Raw genomic sequence first — 26817 nt, 5'->3', positions numbered from 1 at the left:
GGGAAAAATACATGTTTTAACGGGACCCAGACAATATTAAATACTCAGACAGATGGGAGAAGAAGTGTAGTTTTGTAGGAAATCACAAAATTATTACATAAAATTAGTGAAATCAATTGAAGAATGCCTTTCTGAAGAGCTGTTTACCACAGATGAGCAGCTTTGCGACCAAGCACATTGTAGATCGCTTTACTGCCAAAATGATCTAGTTTAATGGATTGGTTTAGACATTTATAACAGCATTTTAAGAACAAAGAGAGAAACAAAAAGGGACAACGCTTCATGGTGGAAGGTGATGTATAAATAACTGTGTATATGATGAAGGAGAGACCATTTGAGCAGCACAGCCATTTCGCAGCACAGGGACAGCAGTCCAAGTTAAAGGATCTCCCATGTGGTATCACCTGTCACACTGTGTCAAGGCATCAAAAGAAGAAAAAATCACCAAACTCAAGGACAAAGAGACGAAGACTCCGGTGAACGAAGAGAGAGGACTTACAAACCAGAAATACAAAAGGATGCTCGATATCAAGATCCAGAAGAAGAGGCTAACAATGCCACGAACACTTACAATGCTGGGAATGATGCCAGCAATGAACAGAGAAGAAGATTCAGTGTCATCAATCTGCAACACGTGCCTCTAATGAGGGGGTGAATATAGAATCTTCAACGATTACAACGTCTCTGGGAACTGTGACAACAACAAGGTTTAAACCATTTTGATATATATTGTAACCTATTGGCTAAGGAATAGTGCTGAAAATGAGGTAAATCTAATCCACCACTGTCCTTGGTCTTCTGTAGGGTTTTTAAACTAATACGTGGTGGTTTGTTTTTCCACAGAAATTTGGAGATGCATGAATCTAGTGACTTAAACCAAGTAGCAGATGGTTTTATGGGGATCATTGAGAACAAATAGTTAACTTTTGGTAGTATCATCATTTTAATGGTTGTAACTCTCCCCATAAGTGATATAGGTAAGGACTTCCAACGAGACAGATCGTCCTCTACTCTCTTTACTAATTGCACATAATCCATCTGTACTTATCAGTTTAATATGTGATATGTCTATGCAAGGACTACATATTAAATGGATTTTTATCAATAGGAGTTGAAAAAGGAGCTTGCTCCGTTCACTCCAAGCATCGACCCGGTACTGCAGTGCCGCTGGGAACGGTGCGCTCTCCTCTGCTCTTGTGAAAAAGCTAACAGCGGTGCAGGATGGAAGTTTCTTTTAGTCTGCTGAGAAAAGAGAGTGAATGCGAAGTAGACTTTAACACGGCTCTGGGAGCGAGCCGAGTGCGGGCTAACCAGGAGAAATGCTTGAAAGAAACGCGACACCGAATGAGCGGTCAGAACAAAGCCTCAATACGGTGTTCCTGTGGTGTTTTTATAAAATGCGGTGAAAATAAAGGTGTGAATGCCCCATAGAAAACTAAAAGGTGGAGCGGAAGTGTTCGGCTGCAAGAAGGTGTGAATGTCCGACTATATTTGGTGAAAAGCAGGTGAAGCAAGGTCTGAATGCCCAACCTTACATCATCAAAAGCGAGATCAGAGGTTTTTGGCTGCAAGAAGGCCATAGTTTGCCAAAAGTGGGTAAGGTGCGAATGACCGACTAAATATCAACAAAAGTGGGGGCGGAGGTCTTCGGATGCAAGTGGGTGTGAATATCCCACCATACAAGTATGGTGGAGAGGAAGCTGTGAATGGCCGACAATAGTTTGCAAAAAGCGTGTGAGAAAAGGTGCGAATGTCCAACCATACATGATCGAAACAGGGAGCGGAGGTGTTTGGCTGCGACAAGGTGTGAATGTCCACCCATAATTAATGAAAAGCGGGCAACAAGTAGGTTCGAATGCCATACCATACATCATCAAAAGCAGGAGTGGATGTGTTCGGCTACAAGAAGGTTTGAATGTCCGAGCATAGTTTGTAAAAAGCGGGTAAGAAAAGGTTCGAATGCCCGAACATACACCATCAAAAGAGGGAGCGGAGGTGTTCCGCTGTAAGACGGTGTGAATGTCCGACCATAGTTGGTAAAAAGTGGGTATGAAAAGGTGCGAATGCCCAAATTCGGCTGCAAAAAACTGTGTTCGGCTGCAAAAAGGTGTGAATGTTCGACTAAAGTTTGTAAAAAGCGGGTAAGACAAGGTGCGAATGCCTGACAATGTATGATCAAAAGCGGGAGCGGAGGTGTTCAGCTGCAAGAAGGTGTGAATATCCTACCATAATTGCTGAAAAATGTGTTAGAAACGGTAAGAATCCCGGACCATACCTCATCAAAAGCTAGAGAGGTGGTGTTCGGCTACAAGTAGGTGTGAATGTCTGACTAAAGTTCAAATATATTAACAAAAGCGGGAGGAGAGGTCTTCGGATGAGTGGTTGAGAATTTCCAACCATAATCTATAAAATGCGGTGAAAAAAAAGGTGTGATAGAAACCTAAAAGGTGGAGCGGAAGTGTTCGGCTGCAAGAAGGTGTGAATGTCCATCTATAGTTGGTGAAAAGCAGGAAAAGCAAGGTCTGAATGCCCAATCTTACATCATCAAAAGCGAGATCAGAGGTGTTTGGCGGCAAGAAAACGGGTAAGGTGTGAATGACCGACTAAATATCAACAAAAATGGGGGCGGAGATCTTCGGATGCAAGTGGGTGTGAATATCCCACCATACAAGTATGGTGGAGAGGAAACTGTGAATGGCCGACCATAGTTTGCAAAAAGCGGGTGAGAAAAGGTGCGAATGTCCAACCATACATGATCAAAACAGGGAGCGGAGGTGTTTGGCTGTGACAAGGTGTGAATGTCCACCCATAATTAATGAAAAGCGGGCAACAAGTAGGTTCGAATGCCCAACCATACATCAACAAAAGCAGGAGTGGATGTGTTTGGCTACAAGAAGGTTTGAATGTCCGAGCATAGTTTGTAAAAAGCGGGTAAGAAAAGGTGCGAATGCCCGACAAAGTATGATCAAAAGAGGGAGTGGAGGTTTTCGGCTACAAGAAGGTTTGAATGTACGACCATAGTTTGTAAAAAGCGGGTAAGAAAAGGTGCGAATGCCCGAACATACACCATCAAAAGAGGGAGCGGAGGTGTTACACTTGAAAGACGGTGTGAATGTCCGACCATAGTTGGTAAAAAGCGGGTAAGAAAAGGTTCGAATGCCCGAATATATACCATCAAAAGCGGAAGCGGAGGTGTTCGGCTGCAAGAAGGTGTGAACGTCCGAACAAAGTTTGTAAAAAGCAGTTAAGAAAAGGTTCGAATATCCAACCAAACATAATCAAAAGTGGGAGCAGAGCTGTTCGACTGCAAGTAGGTGTGAATATCCACCCATAATTCCTGAAAAATGGGTAAGAAAAGGTGCGAATGCCCAACCATACATCATCAAAAGAAGAAGTGGATGTGTTCTGCTACAAGAAGGTTTGAATGTCCAACCATAGTTTGTAAAAAGCGGGTAAGAAAAAGTTCGAATGCCCGAACATACACCATCAAAAGAGGGAGCGGAGGTGTTCCGCTGTAAGATGGTGCGAATGTCCGACCATAGTTGGTAAAAAGCGGGTAAGAAAAGGTTCGAATGCCCGAATATATACCATCAAAAGCGGAAACGGAGGTGTTCGGCTGCAAGAAGGTGTGAACGTCCGACCAAAGTTTGTAAAAAGCGGGTAAGAAAAGGTTAAAAAACTGGACTGTACACAATCAATAGCGGGAGCGGAGTTGTTCGGCTACAAGAAGGTGTGAAAGTCCGACCATGGTTTGTAAAAAGCGGGTAAGACAAGGTGCGAATGCCCGACAATGTATGATCAAAAGAGGGAGCGGAGTTGTTCGGCTGCAAGGTCTGAATTTCCAACCATAATTTGTAAACACCGTTGAAGAAAAGGCTCGAAAGCCCGACTATACACCATCAAAAGCGGGAGCGGAGGTGTTCAGCTGCAAGAAGGTCTGAATGTCCACCAATAATTACTGAAAAATGGGTAAGAAAAGTTGTGAATGCCCAACTATACATCATCACAAGCAGAAGTGGATGTGTTCGGCCACAAGAAGGTTTGAATGTCCGACCATAGTTTGTAAAAGGCGGGTAAGAAAAGGTTCGAATGCCCGAACATACACAATCAAAAGAGGGAGCGGAGGTGTTTCACTGCAAGAAGGTGTGAATGTCCGAGCATAGTTTGTAAAAAGTGGGTAAGAAAAGGTTCGAATGCCAGAACATACACCATCAAAAGAGGGAGCGGAGGTGTTCCGCTGTAAGAAGGTGTGAATGTCCGACCATAGTTGGTAAAAAGCGGGTAAGAAAAGGCTAAAATACCCAACTCTACACAATCAATAGCGGGAGCGGAGTTGTTCGGCTAAAAGAAGGTATGAAAGTCCGACCATGGTTTGTAAAAAGCGGGTAAGAAAAGGTGCGAATGCCAAAATATACACCATCAAAAGCGGAAGCCGAGGTGTTCGGCTGCAAGTAGGTGTGAATGTCAGATCATAATTTGTAAAAAGCTGATGAGAAAGGTGTGAATGACCGACAATAATTGCTGAAAAATGTGTTAGAAAAGGTAAGAATGCGGGACCATCCATCATCAAAAGCGGGAGAAGAGGTGTTCGGCTGCAAGAAGCTGTGAATATCCAGCCATAATAACTCAAAAACGGGTAAGAAAAGGTAGTATTGCCAGACCATAAATGATCAAAACAGGGAGCGGAGGTGTTCCGCTGTAAGAAGGTGTGAATGTCCCACCATAATTGGTAAAAAGCGGGTAAGAAAAGGTTAAAATACCCGACTGTACACAATCAATAGCGGGAGCGGAGTTGTTTGGCTACTAAAAGGTGTGAAAGTCCGACCATGGTTTGTAAAAAGCGGGTAAGAAAAGGTGCGAATGCCGGACAATGTATGATCAAAAGAGGGAACGGAGGTTTTCGGCTGCAAGAAGGTCTAAATGTCCAACCATAATTTGTAAAAACCGGGGAAGAAAAGGCTCGGAAGCCCGACTATACACCATCAAAAGCGGGAGCGGAGGTGTTCAGCTGCAAGAAGGTCTGAATGTCCATCAATAATTGCTAGAAAACATGAAAAAAAATGTTCGAATATCCAACCGCACATGATCATAAGTGGGAGAGGAGGTGTTCAGCTGCAAGAAGGTGTGAATGTCCACCCATAATTCCTCAAAAATGGGTAAAAAAAAAGGTGCGAATGCCCAACCATACATCATCAAAAGCAGGACTGGATGTGTTCGGCTACAAGAAGGTTTGAATGTCCGAGCATAGTTTGTAAAAAGCGGGTAAGAAAAGGTTCGAATGCCCGAACCTACACCATCAAAAGAGGGAGCGGAGGTGTTCGGCTACAAGAAAGTGTGAAAGTCCAACCATGTTTTGTAAAAAGTGGTTAAGAAAAGGTGCGAATGCCCGACAATGTATGATCAAAAGAGGGAGCGGAGGTTTTCGGCTGCAAGAAGGTCTGAATGTCCAACCATAATTTGTAAAAACCGGGGAAGAAAAGGCTCGAAAGCCCAACTATACACCATCAAAAGCGGGAGCAGAGGTGTTCAGCTGCAAGAAGGTCTCAATGTCCATCAATAATTGCTAGAAAACATGAAAGAAAATTTTTCGAATATCAAACCGCACATGATCATATGCGGGAGAGGAGGTGTTCAGCTGTAAGATGGTGTGAATGTCCACCCATAATTCCTGAAAAATGGGTAAAAAAAGGTGCGAATGCCCAACCCTACAACATCAAAAGCAGATGTGAATGTCATCATAATTTGCAAAAACCTGATGAGAAATGGTGAGAATGCCCGACTATACACCATCAAATGCGGGAGCGGAGGTGTTCGGCTGTGAGTAGGTGTGAATGTCCGACCATACTTGCTGAAAAATATGACAAAGCAGTTTTCACTTGGTTTGAGTGAAGGAATTCATTTTATATCAAAATCCGAAATTGTGTAGAACTCGTGGAAATAAGTTTATTCTCAGATTCCTAAAGGTTTAGTGTTGTTCTTTGGTATACTGCAAAGTAATACTTTCTATTTTGTTGAAACCGATCCAGACGTGGATAAATATGAAGGAAAAAGCAGTTTTAACTTGGTTTGAGTGAAGGAATTCATTTTATATCAAAATCCAAAATTGTGTAGAACTGGTGAAAATAAGCTTATTCTCGGATTCCTAAAGGTTTAGTGTATTTCTTTGGTATACTGCAAAGTAATACTTTCTATTTTGTTGAAACCCATTCAGACATGGATAAATATGAAGGACAAAGCAGTTTTAACTTGGTTTGAGTGAAGGAATTAATTTTATATCAAAATCCGAAATTGTGTAGAACTGGTGATAAGAAGCTTATTCTCGGATTCCTAAAGGTTTAGTGTTGTTCTTTGGTATACTGCAAAGTAATACTTTCTTTTTTGTTGAAACCTATTCAGACATGGATAAATATTAAGGACAAAGCAGTTTTAACTTGGTTTGAGTGAAGGAATTCATTTATATCAAAATCCGAAATTGTGTAGAACTGGTGATAAGAAGCTTATTCTCGGATTCCTAAAGGTTTAGTGTTGTTCTTTGGTATACTGCAAATTAATACTTTCTTTTTTGTTGAAACCTATTCAGACATGGATAAATATGAAGGACAAAGCAGTTTTAACTTGGTTTGAGTGAAGGAATTCATTTTATATCAAAATCCAAAATTGTGTAGAACTGGTGAAAAGAAGCTTATTCTCGGATTCCTAAAGGTTTAGTGTTGTTCTTTGGCATACTGCAAAGTAATACTTTCTATTTTGTTGAAACCCATTCAGACATGGATAAATATGAAGGACAAAGCAGTTTTAACTTGGTTTGAGTGAAGGAATTCATTTTATATCAAAATCCGAAATTGTGTAGAACTCGTGAAAAGAAGATTATTCTCGGATTCCTAAAGGTTTAGTGTTGTTCTTTCCTATCCTGCAAAGTACAACGTTCTTTTTTGTTTAAAGCTATTATGACATGGATAAACATGAAGGACAAAGCAGTTTTAACTTAATCGGTTTCAACAAAATAGAAAGTATTACTTTGCAGTATACCAAAGAACAACACTAAACCTTTAGGAATCCGAGAATAAATTTATTTCCACGAGTTCTACACAATTTCGGATTTTGATATAAAATGAATTCCTTCACATTTTTTTTCATGTTTTCTAGCAATTATTGATGGACATTCAGACCTTCTTGCAGCTGAACACCTCCGCTCCCGCTTTTGATGGTGTATAGTCGGGCTTCCGAGCCTTTTCTTCCCCGGTTTTTACAAACTATGGTCGGACATTCAAACCCTCTTGTAGCCGAACACATCCAGTTCTGCTTTTGAGGATGTATGGTCGGACTTTCACACCTTTTAGTAGCCAAACAACTCCGCTCCCGCTATTGATTGTGTACAGTCAGGTATTTTAACCTTTTATTACCCGCTTTTTACCAATTATGGTCGGACATTCACACCTTCTTACAGCGGAACACCTCCGCTCCCTGTTTTGATCATTTATGGTCTGGCAATACTACCTTTTCTTACCCGTTTTTGAGTAATTATATCTGGACATTCACAGCTTCTTGCATCCGAACACCTCTTCTCTGCTTTTGATGATGAATAGTCCGGCATTCTTACCTTTTCTAACACATTTTTCAGTAATTATTGTCGGTCATTCACACCTTTCTCATCAGCTTTTTGCAAATTATGATCTGACATTCACACCTACTTGCAGCCGAACACCTCGGCTTCCGTTTTTGATGGTGTATATTTTGGCATTCGAACCTTTTCTTACCCACTTTTTACAAACTATGCTCGGACATTCACACCTTCTTGCAGCGAAACACCTCCGCTCCCTCTTTTGATTGTGTATGTTCGGGCATTCGAACCTTTTCTTACCCGCTTTTTACAAACTATGGTCGGACATTCAAACCTTCTTGTGGCCGAACACATCCACTTCTGCTTTTGATGATGTATAGTTGGGCATTCACACCTTTTCTTACCCATTTTTCAGTAATTATTGGTGGACATTCAGACCTTCTTGCAGCTGAACCCCTCTGCTCCCGCTTTTGATGGTGTATAGTCGGGCTTTCGAGGCTTTTCTTCAACGGTGTTTACAAATTATGGTTGGAAATTCAGACCTTGCAGCCGAACACCTCCGCTCCCTCTTTTGATCATACATTGTCGGGCATTCGCACCTTGTCTTACCCTCGTTTTACAAACCATGGTCGGACTTTCACACCTTCTTGTAGCCGAACAACTCCGCTCCCGCTATTGATTGTGTACAGTCGGGTATTTTAACCTTTTCTTACCCGCTTTTTACCAATTATGGTCGGACTTTCACACCGTCTTACAGCGGAACACCTGCGCTCCCTCTTTTGATGGTGTATGTTCGGGCATTCGAACCTTTTCCTACCCACTTTTTACAAACTATGCTCGGAAATTCACACCTTCTTGCAGCGAAACACCTCCGCTTCCTCTTTTGATTGTGTATGTTCGGGCATTCAAACCTTTTCTTACCTCTTCTTCTTTTCAGTAATTATTGGTGGACATTCAGACCTTCTTGCAGCTGAACACCTCTGCTCCCGCTTTTGATGGTGTATAGTCGGGCTTTCGAGGCTTTTCTTCAACGGTGTTTACAAATTATGGTTGGAAATTCAGACCTTGCAGCCGAACACCTCCGCTCCCTCTTTTGATCATACATTGTCGGACATTCGCACCTTGTCTTACCCGCGTTTTACAAACCATGGTCGGACATTCACAGCTTCCTCTCCACCATACTTGTATGGTGGGATATTCACACCCACTTGCATCCGAAGACCTCCGCCCCCACTTTTGTTGATATTTAGTCGGTCATTCACACCTTACCCGTTTTCTTGCAGCCAAACACCTCTGATCTCGCTTTTGATGATGTAAGATTGGGCATTCAGACCTTGCTTTTCCTGCTTTTCACCAACTATAGACGGACATTCACACCTTCTTGCAGCCGAACACTTCCGCTCCACCTTTTAGGTTTCTATCACACCTTTTTTTTCACCGCATTTTATAGATTATGGTTGGAAATTCTCAACCACTCATCCGAAGACCTCTCCTCCCGCTTTTGTTAATATATTTGAACTTTAGTCAGACATTCACACCTACTTGCAGCCGAACACCACCTCTCTAGCTTTTGATGATGTATGGTCCGGCATTCCTACCGTTTCTAACACATTTTTCAGCAATTATGGTAGGACATTCACACCTTCTTGCAGCTGAACACCTCCTCTCCCACTTATGATCATATGCAGATTGATTTTCGAAAATTTTCTTTCATGTTTTCTAGCAATTAATGATGGACATTTAGACCTTCTTGCAGCTGAACACCTCCGCTCCCTCTTTTGATCATACATTGTCGGGCATTCGCACCTTGTCTTACCCGCGTTTTACAAACCATGGTCGGACTTTCACACCTTCTTGTAGCCGAACAACTCCGCTCCCGCTATTGATTGTGTACAGTCGGGTATTTTAACCTTTTCTTACCCGCTTTTTACCAATTATGGTCGGACTTTCACACCGTCTTACAGCGGAACACCTCCGCTCCCTCTTTTGATGGTGTATGTTCGGGCATTCGAACTTTTTCTTACCCACTTTTTACAAACTATGGTCGGACATTCAAACCTTCTTGTAGCAGAACACATCCACTTCTTCTTTTGATGATGTATGGTTGGGCATTCGCACCTTTTCTTACCCATTTTTCAGGAATTATGGGTGGACATTCACACCTATTTGCAGTCGAACAGCTCTGCTCCCACTTTTGATTATGTTTGGTTGGATATTCGAACCTTTTCTTAACTGCTTTTTACAAACTTTGGTCGGACGTTCACACCTTCTTGCAGCCGAACACCTCCGTTTCCGCTTTTGATGGTATATATTCGGGCATTCGAACCTTTTCTTACCCGCTTTTTACCAACTATGGTCGGACATTCGCACCATCTTACAGCGGAACACCTCCGCTCCCTCTTTTGATGGTGTATTTTCGGGCATTCGCACCTTTTCTTACCCGCTTTTTACAAACTATGGTTGGACATTCAAACCTTCTTGTAGCCGAAAACCTCCACTCCCTCTTTTGATCATACATTGTCGGGCATTCGCACCTTTTCTTACCCGCTTTCTACAAACAATGCTCGGACATTCAAACCTTCTTTTAGCCAAACACATCCACTCCTGCTTTTGTTGATGTATGGTTGGGCATTCGAACCTACTTGTTGCCCGCTTTTCATTAACTATGGGTGGACATTCAGACCTACTTGCAGCCGAACACCTCGGCTTCCGCTTTTGATGGTGTATATTTTTGCATTCGAACCTTTTCTTACCCGCTTTTTACAAACCATGGTCGGACTTTCACACCTTCTTTTAGCCGAACAACTCCGCTCCCGCTATTGATTGTGTAGAGTCGGGTATTTTAACCTTTTCTTACCCGCTTTTTACCAACTATGGTTGGACATTCACACCTTCTTACAGCGGAACACCTCCGCTCCCTCTTTTGATGGTGTATGTTCGGGCATTCGAACCTTTTCTTACCCACTTTTTACAAACTATGCTCGGACATTCACACCTTCTTGCAGCCGAACACCTCCGCTCCTTCTTTTGATCATACATTGTCGGACATTCGCACCTTGTCTTACCCGCGTTTTACAAACCATGGTCGGACATTCACAGCTTCCTCTCCACCATACTTGTATGGTGGGATATTCACACCCACTTGCATCCGAAGACCTCCGCCCCCACTTTTGTTGATATTTAGTCGGTCATTCACACCTTACCCGTTTTCTTGCAGCCAAACACCTCTGATCTCGCTTTTGATGATGTAAGATTGGGCATTCAGACCTTGCTTTTCCTGCTTTTCACCAACTATAGACGGACATTCACACCTTCTTGCAGCCGAACACTTCCGCTCCACCTTTTAGGTTTCTATCACACCTTTTTTTTCACCGCATTTTATAGATTATGGTTGGAAATTCTCAACCACTCATCCGAAGACCTCTCCTCCCGCTTTTGTTAATATATTTGAACTTTAGTCAGACATTCACACCTACTTGCAGCCGAACACCACCTCTCTAGCTTTTGATGATGTATGGTCCGGCATTCCTACCGTTTCTAACACATTTTTCAGCAATTATGGTAGGACATTCACACCTTCTTGCAGCTGAACACCTCCTCTCCCACTTATGATCATATGCAGATTGATTTTCGAAAATTTTCTTTCATGTTTTCTAGCAATTAATGATGGACATTTAGACCTTCTTGCAGCTGAACACCTCCGCTCCCGCTTTTGATCATACATTGTCAGGCATTCGAACCTTGTCTTACAAACTTTAGTCAAACATTCACACCTTTTTGCAGCCGAACACAGTTTTTTTCAGCCGATTTTGGGCATTCGAACCTTTTCATACCCACTTTTTACCAACTATGGTCGGACATTCAAACCTTCTTGTAGCCGAACACATCCAGTCCTGCTTTTGATGATGTATGTTCAGGCATTCGAACCTTTTCTTACCCGCTTTTTACAAACTATGCTCGGACATTCAAACCTTCTTGTAGCCGAACACATCCACTCCTGCTTTTGATGATGTATGGTTGGGCATTCGAACCTACTTGTTGCCCGCTTTTCATTAATTATGGGTGGACATTCACACCTTGTCGCAGCCAAACACCTCCGCTCCCTGTTTTGATCATGTATGGTTGGACATTCGCACCTTTTCTCACCCGCTTTTTGCAAACTATGGTCGGCCATTCACAGCTTCCTCTCCACCATACTTCTATGGTGGGATATTCACACCCACTTGCATCCGAAGATCTCCGCCCCCACTTTTGTTGATATTTAGTCGGTCATTCACACCTTACCCGTTTTCTTGCCGCCAAACACCTCTGATCTCGCTTTTGATGATGTAAGATTGGGCATTCAGACCTTGCTTTTCCTGCTTTTCACCAACTATAGATGGACATTCAAACCTTCTTGTGGCCGAACACTTCCACTTCTGCTTTTGATGATGTATAGTTGGGCATTCACACCTTTTCTTACCCATTTTTCAGTAATTATTGGTGGACATTCAGACCTTCTTGCAGCTGAACACCTCTGCTCCCGCTTTTGATGGTGTATAGTCGGGCTTTCGAGGCTTTTCTTCAACGGTGTTTACAAATTATGGTTGGAAATTCAGACCTTGCAGCCGAACACCTCCGCTCCCTCTTTTGATCATACATTGTCGGACATTCGCACCTTGTCTTACCCGCGTTTTACAAACCATGGTCGGACATTCACAGCTTCCTCTCCACCATACTTGTATGGTGGGACCTCCGCCCCCACTTTTGTTGATATTTAGTCGGTCATTCGCACCTTACCCACTTTTGGCAAACTATGGCCTTCTTGCAGCCAAAAACCTCTGATCTCGCTTTTGATGATGTAAGGTTGGGCATTCATACCTTGCTTCACCTGCTTTTCACCAAATATAGTCGGACATTCACACCTTCTTGCAGCCGAACACTTCCGCTCCACCTTTTAGTTTTCTATGGGGCATTCACCCCTTTTTTTTCACCGCATTTTATAAAAACACCACAGGAACACCGTATTGAGGCTTTGTTCTGACCGCTCATTCGGTGTCGCGTTTCTTTCAAGCAATTCTCCTGGTTAGCCCGCACTCGGCTCGCTCCCAGAACCGTGTTAAAGTCTACTTCGCATTCACTCTCTTTTCTCAGCAGACTAAAAGAAAGTTTCATCTTGGGCTCCCTGAAACTTCCATCCTGCACCGCTGTTTGCTTTTTCACAAGAGCAGAGGAGAGCGCACCGTTCCCAGGGGCACTACAGTACCGGGTCGATGCTTGGAGTGAACGGAGCAAGCTCCTTTTACAACTCCTATTGATACAAATCCATTTAATATGTAGTCCTCGCATAGAGGACACATCAGACATTAAACTAATAAGAACAGATACTACACTTGATCTTAGCCAAAAGGCAGAGAAGCGATAACTGTCCACTGGTTCACGTCTGAGGGCCCTTCCTGGCACAATGCGCACTTGTAGCGGTGTTCTTTTTATGGCCATAGTTTCACTTTGCACCTCGGCCCACCCGCTGCACTGAGCACTCTTCAGCCCTTTTAAATGGTATAACTTTACACTACCGCACGCTCCAGCGAGCACCATTCAAGCAACAACTTTGCACTCCAGCTTCGAACATTGGCACAGTCGCAACAAGTAAGGCGACTCTACTCAGAGAAGTCACTCTGCACAGTAACAAGATTTCTTTTGCACAGACAGAAAGGGCTTCATCCGCAAAGGTAAAGCCTGCCAAAAATAGAAACAACTCATTAGTGCTGCTCAACGTTGTACTTTGCAGTAAAAGAAAGAGCAAATCTAAAGATTCAGGAATCCGAGAATAAGCTTACTTCCATGAGTTCTTCACGATTTCGGATTTTGCTATAAAATGAATTCCTTCACTCAAACTAAATTAAAACTGCTAAACCGCTAATCTGTTACATGCAAGGCAGATGTCAAATTCACCGAAATAGGATCTAAGGGTATTTGGCCAATCGAGCTGTAGCAGCTTCGGTAAAAGAGTATAAGTTGAAGAGTTTGTGAATAAAGGTGTGCGCACACATAGTGAGTTGTAGGAAAATAGGCAGGGAGCAATGCCGGCTGGGGTATAGGTTCTTGTATGTTGTCTGACTGTTTGATTTGAATGTGTTGTGTAAGTGTCCTGTTGAATGTTACATGTTTGGGCTTTGACACGCTTCACTGTGGTTGTTAACTGTGTGGTGTGTCCTGAAATGTTATATGTTTGGGCTGTGTGACATGCTTAATGCTTTTCAGTAGCAACCCACTTATTCATATATAGCAACTGACAACATAAGAAGTCCGGACATACTTTGATAGTAGTTGTAGAAGTATCCTTATTGATAATAGATAAACTAATTCATAGTGATAGAACAGTAGATGAACAGGTGCCTGCACATGTCTCATGAAAATAAAATGGGTGTATGATTGCTGACGGCAGAGCAATACTGCCAAACTTATGAGTTCTTGTGGCAAACTTGATTCAGTGTCTTGACGTGTATACGCTGTTTCGCTGACTTGTCACAAGAAACAAAGTATGTTTGATAAGATCCGACCATTTTATTACGGGAGGATCAGTATGTATGGATTCTGATGTGACTGATAAACTCATTCGTATCTTAAGCATAATCTAATACGTGAGACAACGCCCTGGCACACAATCAAAAAAAAAAAAAAGAGAGAGCGGTTTTGTGTCCCCACAGTCCATAATGTAGAAAAGAGAGAAAAAAGCCTTTCTGATTTGTTTTGTGTGCTCACAGTGCAGAGTGTAGAGAAAAGAGAAAAAAGAAAGCCGTTTTGGTGTCACGGGTGTTGTGACTTACACACACACATTTCTGAATTGAGAAAGGAAATTATTTTAGAGGAAGCACTAGAGTTTAGATCCCACATTTGTTGATAGGCATTCATTTAATTTTTCTTTTAATCAGTTTTAAAGTGAATACTAACTGAGAAATGAAAAAGGTGAAGAGTTTAGAAGCTTGGTTCAAGAGCAAAACTTGGTTTATGATCAGCTGAGTCTCTAAACAGAACAGCAAAGGGCTTCATCGAACATTTAAAAAAGATTCAGATTGTTAGAATATCCAGAATTTATAGGAATGGTGGTGATTACTCTTATTTTCTAGAATGGAAATAACTGCACCATGTCTGTTTTACGAATTTAAGGGGCTAAAAAGTTTTGTTCTCGTTTTTCTATGATTAACCGAATGTATGTGAGAGTCCAAACAGACAGAAGGGTTACGGCCGAGCGCTGGACCTTCCAAAAAAGATGAGACAGGCTGGACCCGTGCCATACTAGTTAAGGCCTGCCTGTGGATTACAGGTTCTTTAAACTCTCACACACACAAACTCACACACGTTCGCACACATACACCCATACACACACACATTCTTGAACTTGCTGCAAGATTAAACCTTTGCATTAACTGACTCCAGCAACTCTGAGTCTCATTGAGAGACTTTTCTCAACAATTGGGTCCTCAAACCAGATCTCAACGTTTTTTCCGCTGTCCAGGGTCGGAGCTGAAACCGTGCACGGGGGAGTCCAGTACTCCTAATGAAAGACCCCCTGCTGAATTGCGGTAATTAGGGGCCAGTGTCCACTGAAAGGGGAAAAAGGGACGAGATCGTACTTTTGAATCAATGGCCAGAAGCCATTGGCAGTGCAGGCATCAACAATAATGGTGTTATTTCACCCATTAACACTTAAGGTACCTCATGCAGTGGCTGTGATATGGTTACTTAACAAAATATCTTTACCAGACATCTCTCCTACATAACAGTTCTTCTTTCACAGCCACACCTTGTTGTCGAGAGATGTGCTACACTTAATCCATCCACACTGCTACCTACCCCACAGATGGAAAGCCTCATGATTGCATGTCAGAAATAACCATCAGTGTTTTACCCAGGCCAGACTTAACTGATATACATTATAAAAATGCAGAAATAACTATATTTATTCAACAGATCAAGGAAAAAAACCCTGATGGCACAAATGCTACAGGATTTGCAGTAGTAACAGAAACTGAAGTTTTCTTAAAACAACCACTACCAAAAAATTACTCTGTTCAAGCAGTCGAATTGGTAGCTTTAACTGAAGCTTGTAAATTAAATAACAAAAAGGTTGTTAACGTTTACACTGACAGTCAGTATGCCTTCTCAACTGTACATGTGTTAACACAGCATTGGAAAAACAGGTATGTTGACATCCACAGCTAAATGTATAAACTACAAATATTTTAGCATTATTAGATGTTATTCAATTGCCATCTACAATAGACTCGTATGAATGACCGGAAGGAAAACCATACTGCCAAAGAATTTGTTTAAATATGCTGCAGTATTGAGCCACGGACCATGTCATGTCTCAACAGGAGGGATGGAAGCAATAATGAACCAGGTTTTTACAGCATATGGTTTTACTAATTATTAAAAAATTTTTTTTAGAATAAATAAATGAATAAAGTTTTGTCTAGCAGGTCAAATATGTGCAAAATACATTCCACAGGGCAATCTAAGACCAAAACGAAGATAATTCCCTAAGCCAGTGTATCTTTTTCAACATATTTGTTTGGATTTCATTATTTCATTATTTTGTAGATTTCATTGAACTAAATTAATGTTAAGGGAAACGATTCTGCTCAGTGACAACAGAGGTTTTTACCAAATGGTCTGAAATATTTCCATGTGCACAAGCAGATGCACTCTCAGTAGCAAAATCACGCGTAAAATAACTCATTTCTAGATTTGAAATTCCTGAAAAGATCTTCAGTGATAATTTGACACACTTTGTAAACAATGTCATCTCACTGATGGCAAAGAACTTAAAATAGACCTTAGAAACCACTGTGATATAGAAGGTTTCGCTAACACATTGGAATTGTTTTACTATTTACATATGCATGTGCAGTGAAGAATTGCTTGCTGCTGATAAATGCAAAGAAGAACAGCTTACACATAAATGCTCACATATAGGCTGCTGAATGCAATGAAGACCTGCTTATCCAGTAAAGTTCAATGTCAATGTGTAATATCCAATTAGGATTAGCAAAACAGTGAAGTTAAACAATGAATGGGTCCATAGTCGGTATGAGAAGACTACAGGAATATTTACCTGGGTGTACGTTCAAACAGAGATGAGAAAATTGCGATAAATTATTGTTTGTTTGTTTGTTAGTATGTATATGAATGTTATGTGTATAAACTGTGTTGAGTTGTAGTTACTCAGTAGTGTCTCAGTGAAACAACCGACGGGGGAAGCCTTGCGGTGACAACAAAAGCAGTGTTTTACTGATCAGTCAAGTTGCTCCAGTGTACTCCATACAAACTGGTTGGCTACTGAAGGGATAGAAAATGGGGAATACTTGTTTTAAAGCAAACAAGGAATTAGATGGGAAAAATACATGTTTTAACGGGACCCAGACAATATTAAATACTCAGACAGATGGGAGAAGAAGTGTAGTTTTGTAGGAAATCAAAAAATTATTACATAAAATGAGTGAAATCAATTGAAGAATGCCTTTCTGAAGAGCTGTTTACCACAGATGAGCAGCTTTGCGACCAAGCACATTGTAGATCGCTTTACTGCCAAAATGATATAGTTTAATGGATTGGTTTAGACATTTATAACAGCATTTTAAGAACAAAGAGAGAAACAAAAAGGGACAACGCTTCATGGTGGAAGGTGATGTATAAATAACTGTGTATATGATGAAGGAGAGACCATTTGAGCAGCACAGCCATTTCGCAGCACAGGGACAGCAGTCCAAGTTAAAGGATCTCCCATGTGGTATCACCTGTCACACTGTGTCAAGGCATCAAAAGAAGAAAAAATCACCAAACTCAAGGACAAAGAGACGAAGACTCCGGTGAACGAAGAGAGAGGACTTACAAACCAGAAATACAAAAGGATGCTCGATATCAAGATCCAGAAGAAGAGGCTAACAATGCCACGAACACTTACGATGCTGGGAATGATGCCAGCAATGAACAGAGAAGAAGATTCAGTGTCATCAATCTGCAACACGTGCCTCTAATGAGGGGGTGAATATAGAATCCTCAACGATTACAACGTCTCTGGGAACTGTGACAACAACAAGGTTTAAACCATTTTGATATATATTGTAACCTATTGGCTAAGGAATAGTGCTGAAAATGAGGTAAATCTAATCCACCACTGTCCTTGGTCTTCTGTAGGGTTTTTAAACTAATACGTGGTGGTTTGTTTTTCCACAGAAATTTGGAGATGCATGAATCTAGTGACTTAAACCAAGTAGCAGATAGTTTTATGGGGATCATTGAGAACAAATAGTTAACTTTTGGTAGTATCATCATTTTAATGGTTGTAACTCTCCCCATAAGTGATATAGGTAAGGACTTCCAACGAGAGAGATCGTCCTCTACTCTCTTTACTAATTGCACATAATCCATCTGTACTTATCAGTTTAATATGTGATATGTCTATGCAAGGACTACATATTAAATGGATTTTTATCAATAGGAGTTGAAAAAGGAGCTTGCTCCGTTCACTCCAAGCATCGACCCGGTACTGCAGTGCCGCTGGGAACGGTGCGCTCTCCTCTGCTCTTGTGAAAAAGCTAACAGCGGTGCAGGATGGAAGTTTCTTTTAGTCTGCTGAGAAAAGAGAGTGAATGCGAAGTAGACTTTAACACGGCTCTGGGAGCGAGCCGAGTGCGGGCTAACCAGGAGAAATGCTTGAAAGAAACGCGACACCGAATGAGCGGTCAGAACAAAGCCTCAATACGGTGTTCCTGTGGTGTTTTTATAAAATGCGGTGAAAATAAAGGTGTGAATGCCCCATAGAAAACTAAAAGGTGGAGCGGAAGTGTTTGGCTGCAAGAAGGTGTGAATGTCCGACTATATTTGGTGAAAAGCAGGTGAAGCAAGGTCTGAATGCCCAACCTTACATCATCAAAAGCGAGATCAGAGGTTTTTGGCTGCAAGAAGGCCATAGTTTGCCAAAAGCGGGTAAGGTGCGAATGACCGACTAAATATCAACAAAAGTGGGGGCGGAGGTCTTCGGATGCAAGTGGGTGTGAATATCCCACCATAGAAGTATGGTGGAGAGGAAGCTGTGAATGGCCGACCATAGTTTGCAAAAAGCGGGTGAGAAAAGGTGCGAATGTCCAACCATACATGATCGAAACAGGGTGTTTGGCTGCGACAAGGTGTGAATGTCCACCCATAATTAATGAAAAGCGGGCAACAAGTAGGTTCGAATGCCATACCATACATCATCAAAAGCAGGAGTGGATGTGTTCGGCTACAAGAAGGTTTGAATGTCCGAGCATAGTTTGTAAAAAGCGGGTAAGAAAAGGTTCGAATGCCCGAACATACACCATCAAAAGAGGGAGCGGAGGTGTTCCGCTGTAAGACGGTGTGAATGTCCGACCATAGTTGGTAAAAAGTGGGTATGAAAAGGTGCGAATGCCCAAATTCGGCTGCAAAAAACTGTGTTCGGCTGCAAAAAGGTGTGAATGTTCGACTAAAGTTTGTAAAAAGCGGGTAAGACAAGGTGCGAATGCCTGACAATGTATGATCAAAAGCGGGAGCGGAGGTGTTCAGCTGCAAGAAGGTCTAAATGTCCATAATTAATTGCTAGAAAACATGAAAGAAAATTTTCGAAAATCAATCCGCACATGATCATAAGAGGGAGAGGAAGTGTTCAGCTGCAAGAAGATGTGAATATCCTACCATAATTGCTGAAAAATGTGTTAGAAACGGTAAGAATCCCGGACCATACCTCATCAAAAGCTAGAGAGGTGGTGTTCGGCTACAAGTAGGTGTGAATGTCTGACTAAAGTTCAAATATATTAACAAAAGCGGGAGGAGAGGTCTTCGGATGAGTGGTTGAGAATTTCCAACCATAATCTATAAAATGCGGTGAAAAAAAAGGTGTGATAGAAACCTAAAAGGTGGAGCGGAAGTGTTCGGCTGCAAGAAGGTGTGAATGTCCATCTATAGTTGGTGAAAAGCAGGAAAAGCAAGGTCTGAATGCCCAATCTTACATCATCAAAAGCGAGATCAGAGGTGTTTGGCGGCAAGAAAACGGGTAAGGTGTGAATGACCGACTAAATATCAACAAAAGTGGGGGCGGAGATCTTCGGATGCAAGTGGGTGTGAATATCCCACCATACAAGTATGGTGGAGAGGAAGCTGTGAATGGCCGACCATAGTTTGCAAAAAGCGGGTGAGAAAAGGTGCGAATGTCCAACCATACATGATCAAAACAGGGAGCGGAGGTGTTTGGCTGTGACAAGGTGTGAATGTCCACCCATAATTAATGAAAAGCGGGCAACAAGTAGGTTCGAATGCCCAACCATACATCAACAAAAGCAGGAGTGGATGTGTTTGGCTACAAGAAGGTTTGAATGTCCGAGCATAGTTTGTAAAAAGCGGGTAAGAAAAGGTGCGAATGCCCGACAAAGTATGATCAAAAGAGGGAGTGGAGGTTTTCGGCTACAAGAAGGTTTGAATGTACGACCATAGTTTGTAAAAAGCGGGTAAGAAAAGGTGCGAATGCCCGAACATACACCATCAAAAGAGGGAGCGGAGGTGTTACACTTGAAAGACGGTGTGAATGTCCGACCATAGTTGGTAAAAAGTGGGTAAGAAAAGGTTCGAATGCCCGAATATATACCATCAAAAGCGGAAGCGGAGGTGTTCGGCTGCAAGAAGGTGTGAACGTCCGACCAAAGTTTGTAAAAAGCAGTTAAGAAAAGGTTCGAATATCCAACCAAACATAATCAAAAGTGGGAGCGGAGGTGTTTCACTGCAAGAAGGTGTGAATGTCCGAGCATAGTTTGTAAAAAGTGGGTAAGAAAAGGTTCGAATGCCAGAACATACATCATCAAAAGAGGGAGCGGAGGTGTTCCGCTGTAAGAAGGTGTGAATGTCCGACCATAGTTGGTAAAAAGCGGGTAAGAAAAGACTAAAATACCCAACTCTACACAATCAATAGCGGGAGCGGAGTTGTTCGGCTACAAGAAGGTGTGAAAGTCCGACCATGGTTTGTAAAAAGCGGGTAAGATTTTGATTTTGATATAAAATGAATTCCTTCACTCAAACCAAGTTAAAACTGCTTTGTCCTTGATATTTATCCATGTCTGAATCGGTTTCAACAAAATAAAAAGTATTACTTTGCAGTTTACCAAAGAACAACACTAAACCTTTAGGAATCCGAGAATAAACTTATTTCCACGAGTTCTACACAATTTCGGATTTTGATATAAAATGAAATCCTTCACTCAAACCAAGTGAAAACTGCTTTGTCATATTTTTCAGCAAGTATGGTCGGACATTCACACCTACTCACAGCCGAACACCTCCGCTCCCGCATTTGATGGTGTATAGTCGGGCATTCTCACCATTTCTCATCAGGTTTTTGCAAATTATGATCTGACATTCACACCTGCTTTTGATGATGTATGGTTGGGCATTCGCACCTTTTTTTTTACCCATTTTTGAGGAATTATGGGTGGACATTCACACCTTCTTGCAGCTAAACACCTCCGCTACCACTTATGATCATGTGCGGTTTGATATTCGAAAATTTTCTTTCATGTTTTCTAGCAATTATTGATGGACATTCAGACCTTCTTGCAGCTGAACCCCTCTGCTCCCGCTTTTGATGGTGTATAGTCGGGCTTTCAAGCCTTTTCTTCCCCGGTTTTTACAAATTATGGTTGCACATTCAGACCTTCTTTTAGCCGAAAACCTCCGCTCCCCTCTTTTGATCATACATTGTCGGGCATTCGCACCTTTTCTTACCCGCTTTTTAGAAAAACATGGTCGGACTTTGACACCTTCTTGTAGCCGAACACATTCGCTCCCGCTATTGATTGTGTACAGTCGGGTATTTTAACCTTTTCTTACCCACTTTTTACCAACTACGGTCGGACATTCACACCTTCTTATGGCGGAACACCTCCGCTCCCCTCTTTTGATGGTGTATGTTTGGGCATTCGAACCTTTTCTTACCCGCTTTTTACAAACTATGGTCGGACATTCAAACCTTCTTGTGGCCGAACACATCCACTTCTGCTTTTGATGATGTATAGTTGGGCATTCACACCTTTTCTTACCCATTTTTCAGTAATTATTGGTGGACATTCAGACCTTCTTGCAGCTGAACCCCTCTGCTCCCGCTTTTGATGGTGTATAGTCGGGCTTTTGAGGCTTTTCTTCAACGGTGTTTACAAATTATGGTTGGAAATTCAGACCTTGCAGCCGAACACCTCCGCTCCCCTCTTTTGATCATACATTGTCGGGCATTCGCACCTTGTCTTACCCGCGTTTTACAAACCATGGTCGGACTTTCACACCTTTTTGTAGCCGAACAACTCCGCTCCCGCTATTGATTGTGTACAGTCGGGTATTTTAACCTTTTCTTACCCGCTTTTTACCAATTATGGTCGGACTTTCACACCGTCTTACAGCGGAACACCTCCACTTCTTCTTTTGATGATGTATGGTTGGGCATTCGCACCTTTTCTTACCCATTTTTCAGGAATTATGGGTGGACATTCACACCTATTTGCAGTCTAACAGCTCTGCTCCCACTTTTGATTATGTTTGGTTGGATATTCGAACCTTTTCTTAACTGCTTTTTACAAACTTTGGTCGGACGTTCACACCTTCTTGCAGCCGAACACCTCCGTTTCCGCTTTTGATGGTATATATTCGGGCATTCGAACCTTTTCTTACCCGCTTTTTACCAACTATGGTCGGACATTCGCACCATCTTACAGCGGAACACCTCCGCTCCCTCTTTTGATGGTGTATTTTTGGGCATTCGCACCTTTTCTTACCCGCTTTTTACAAACTATGGTTGGACATTCAAACCTTCTTGTAGCCGAAAACCTCCACTCCCTCTTTTGATCATACATTGTCGGGCATTCGCACCTTTTCTTACCCGCTTTCTACAAACTATGCTCGGACATTCAAACCTTCTTGTAGCCAAACACATCCACTCCTGCTTTTGTTGATGTATGGTTGGGCATTCGAACCTACTTGTTGCCCGCTTTTCATTAATTATGGGTGGACATTCAGACCTACTTGCAGCCGAACACCTCGGCTTGCGCTTTTGATGGTGTATATTTTTGCATTCGAACCTTTTCTTACCCGCTTTTTACAAACCATGGTCGGACTTTCACACCTTCTTTTAGCCGAACAACTCCGCTCCCGCTATTGATTGTGTAGAGTCGGGTATTTTAACCTTTTCTTACCCCGCTTTTTACCAACTATGCTCGGACATTCACACCTTCTTGCAGCGAAACACCTCCGCTCCCTCTTTTGATTGTGTATGTTCGGGCATTCAAACCTTTTCTTACCTGCCTTTTACAAACTATGGTCGGACATTCAAACCTTCTTGTGGCCGAACACATCCACTTCTGCATTTGATGATGTATAGTTGGGCATTCACACCTTTTCTTACCCATTTTTCAGTAATTATTGGTGGACATTCAGACCTTCTTGCAGCTGAACACCTCTGCTCCCGCTTTTGATGGTGTATAGTCGGGCTTTCGAGGCTTTTCTTCAACGGTGTTTACAAATTATGGTTGGAAATTCAGACCTTGCAGCCGAACACCTCCGCTCCCTCTTTTGATCATACATTGTCGGACATTCGCACCTTGTCTTACCCGCGTTTTACAAACCATGGTCGGACATTCACAGCTTCCTCTCCACCATACTTGTATGGTGGGATATTCACACCCACTTGCATCCGAAGACCTCCGCTCCCACTTTTGTTGATATTTAGTCGGTCATTCACACCTTACCCCGTTTTCTTGCAGCCAAACACCTCTGATCTCGCTTTTGATGATGTAAGATTGGGCATTCAGACCTTGCTTTTCCTGCTTTTCACCAACTATAGACGGACATTCACACCTTCTTGCAGCCGAACACTTCCGCTCCACCTTTTAGGTTTCTATCACACCTTTTTTTTCACCGCATTTTATAGATTATGGTTGGAAATTCTCAACCACTCATCCGAAGACCTCTCCTCCCGCTTTTGTTAATATATTTGAACTTTAGTCAGACATTCACACCTACTTGCAGCCGAACACCACCTCTCTAGCTTTTGATGATGTATGGTCCGGCATTCCTACCGTTTCTAACACATTTTTCAGCAATTATGGTAGGACATTCACACCTTCTTGCAGCTGAACACCTCCTCTCCCACTTATGATCATGTGCAGATTGATTTTCGAAAATTTTCTTTCATGTTTTCTAGCAATTAATGATGGACATTTAGACCTTCTTGCAGCTGAACACCTCCGCTCCCGCTTTTGATCATACATTGTCAGGCATTCGAACCTTGTCTTACAAACTTTAGTCAAACATTCACACCTTTTTGCAGCCGAACACAGTTTTTTTCAGCCGAACTTGGGCATTCGAACCTTTTCATACCCACTTTTTACCAACTATGGTCGGACATTCAAACCTTCTTGTAGCCGAACACATCCAGTCCTGCTTTTGATGATGTATGTTCAGGCATTCGAACCTTTTCTTACCAGCTTTTTACAAACTATGCTCGGACATTCAAACCTTCTTGTAGCCGAACACATCCACTCCTGCTTTTGATGATGTATGGTTGGGCATTCGAACCTACTTGTTGCCCGCTTTTCATTAATTATGGGTGGACATTCACACCTTGTCGCAGCCAAACACCTCCGCTCCCTGTTTTGATCATGTATGGTTGGACATTCGCACCTTTTCTCACCCGCTTTTTGCAAACTATGGTCGGCCATTCACAGCTTCCTCTCCACCATACTTCTATGGTGGGATATTCACACCCACTTGCATCCGAAGACCTCCGCCCCCACTTTTGTTGATATTTAGTCGGTCATTCGCACCTTACCCACTTTTGGCAAACTATGGCCTTCTTGCAGCCAAAAACCTCTGATCTCGCTTTTGATGATGTAAGGTTGGGCATTCAGACCTTGCTTCACCTGCTTTTCACCAAATATAGTCGGACATTCACACCTTCTTGCAGCCGAACACTTCCGCTCCACCTTTTAGTTTTCTATGGGGCATTCACACCTTTTTTTTCACCGCATTTTATAAAAACACCACAGGAACACCGTATTGAGGCTTTGTTCTGACCGCTCATTCGGTGTCGCGTTTCTTTCAAGCAATTCTCCTGGTTAGCCCGCACTCGGCTCGCTCCCAGAGCCGTGTTAAAGTCTACTTCGCATTCACTCTCTTTTCTCAGCAGACTAAAAGAAAGTTTCATCTTGGGCTCCCTGAAACTTCCATCCTGCACCGCTGTTTGCTTTTTCACAAGAGCAGAGGAGAGCGCACCGTTCCCAGGGGCACTACAGTACCGGGTCGATGCTTGGAGTGAACGGAGCAAGCTCCTTTTTCAACTCCTATTGATACAAATCCATTTAATATGTAGTCCTCGCATAGAGGACACATCAGACATTAAACTGATAAGAACAGATACTACACTTGATCTTAGCCAAAAGGCCGAGAAGCGATAACTGTCCACTGGTTCACGTCCGAGGGCCCTTCCTGGCACAATGCGCACTTGTAGCGGTGTTCTTTTTATGGCCATAGTGTCACTTTGCACCTCCGCCCACCCGCTGCACTGAGCACTCTTCAGCCCTTTTAAATGGTATAACTTTACACTACCGCACGCTCCAGCGAGCACCATTCAAGCAACAACTTTGCACTCCAGCTTCGAACATTGGCACAGTCGCAACAAGTAAGGCGACTCTACTCAGAGAAGTCACTCTGCACAGTAACAAGATTTCTTTTGCACAGACAGAAAGGGCTTCATCCGCAAAGGTAAAGCCTGCCAAAAATAGAAACAACTCATTAGTGCTGCTCAACGTTGTACTTTGCAGTAAAAGAAAGAGCAAATCTAAAGATTCAGGAATCCGAGAATAAGCTTACTTCCATGAGTTCTTCACGATTTCGGATTTTGCTATAAAATGAATTCCTTCACTCAAACTAAATTAAAACTGCTAAACCGCTAATCTGTTACATGCAAGGCAGATGTCAAATTCACCGAAATAGGATCTAAGGGTATTTGGCCAATCGAGCTGTAGCAGCTTCGGTAAAAGAGTATAAGTTGAAGAGTTTGTGAATAAAGGTGTGCGCACACATAGTGAGTTGTAGGAAAATAGGCAGGGAGCAATGCCGGCTGGGGTATACGTTCTTGTATGTTGTCTGACTGTTTGATTTGAATGTGTTGTGTAAGTGTCCTGTTGAATGTTACATGTTTGGGCTTTGACACGCTTCACTGTGGTTGTTAACTGTGTGGTGTGTCCTGAAATGTTATATGTTTGGGCTGTGTGACATGCTTAATGCTTTTCAGTAGCAACCCACTTATTCATATATAGCAACTGACAACATAAGAAGTCCGGACATACTTTGATAGTAGTTGTAGAAGTATCCTTATTGATAATAGATAAACTAATTCATAGTGATAGAACAGTAGATGAACAGGTGCCTGCACATGTCTCATGAAAATAAAATGGGTGTATGATTGCTGACGGCAGAGCAATACTGCCAAACTTATGAGTTCTTGTGGCAAACTTGATTCAGTGTCTTGACGTGTATACGCTGTTTCGCTGACTTGTCACAAGAAACAAAGTGTGTTTGATAAGATCCGACCATTTTATTACGGGAGGATCAGTATGTATGGATTCTGATGTGACTGATAAACTCATTCGTATCTTAAGCATAATCTAATACGTGAGACAACGCCCTGGCACACAATCAAAAAAAAAAAAAGAGAGAGCGGTTTTGTGTCCCCACAGTCCATAATGTAGAAAAGAGAGAAAAAAGCCTTTCTGATTTGTTTTGTGTGCTCACAGTGCAGAGTGTAGAGAAAAGAGAAAAAAGAAAGCCGTTTTGGTGTCACGGGTGTTGTGACTTACACACACACATTTCTGAATTGAGAAAGGAAATTATTTTAGAGGAAGCACTAGAGTTTAGATCCCACATTTGTTGATAGGCATTCATTTAATTTTTCTTTTAATCAGTTTTAAAGTGAATACTAACTGAGAAATGAAAAAGGTGAAGAGTTTAGAAGCTTGGTTCAAGAGCAAAACTTGGTTTATGATCAGCTGAGTCTCTAAACAGAACAGCAAAGGGCTTCATCGAACATTTAAAAAAGATTCAGATTGTTAGAATATCCAGAATTTATAGGAATGGTGGTGATTACTCTTATTTTCTAGAATGGAAATAACTGCACCATGTCTGTTTTATGAATTTAAGGGGCTAAAAAGTTTTGTTCT

The 26817-nt window shown here is 42.1% G+C and overlaps 2 non-coding genes and 2 pseudogenes across 2 annotated transcripts; 2 read left to right on the top strand and 2 right to left on the bottom strand.

Moving 5' to 3' along the window:
• Positions 1-1010: 1010 nt before the first annotated feature.
• LOC140283420 (U2 spliceosomal RNA) lies at positions 1011-1187 on the top strand (annotated as a pseudogene).
• An 11585-nt stretch (positions 1188-12772) lies between these two features.
• LOC140283321 (U2 spliceosomal RNA) lies at positions 12773-12963 on the bottom strand. Its single transcript, XR_011910027.1, has one exon. It is a non-coding gene; the product is annotated as a U2 spliceosomal RNA (small nuclear RNA).
• A 4986-nt stretch (positions 12964-17949) lies between these two features.
• On the top strand, positions 17950-18126 carry LOC140283417 (U2 spliceosomal RNA; annotated as a pseudogene).
• Positions 18127-24860: 6734 nt separating this feature from the next.
• LOC140283572 (U2 spliceosomal RNA) lies at positions 24861-25051 on the bottom strand. Its single transcript, XR_011910166.1, has one exon. It is a non-coding gene; the product is annotated as a U2 spliceosomal RNA (small nuclear RNA).
• Between the last annotated feature and the right edge of the window lie 1766 nt (positions 25052-26817).

This window comes from Leuresthes tenuis, unplaced genomic scaffold (assembly GCF_036924035.1).
Source record: "Leuresthes tenuis unplaced genomic scaffold, fLeuTen1.0.hap1 SCAF_23, whole genome shotgun sequence".
NCBI lineage: Eukaryota > Metazoa > Chordata > Actinopteri > Atheriniformes > Atherinopsidae > Leuresthes > Leuresthes tenuis.
This window is presented reverse-complemented; position numbering and strand designations above follow the sequence as displayed.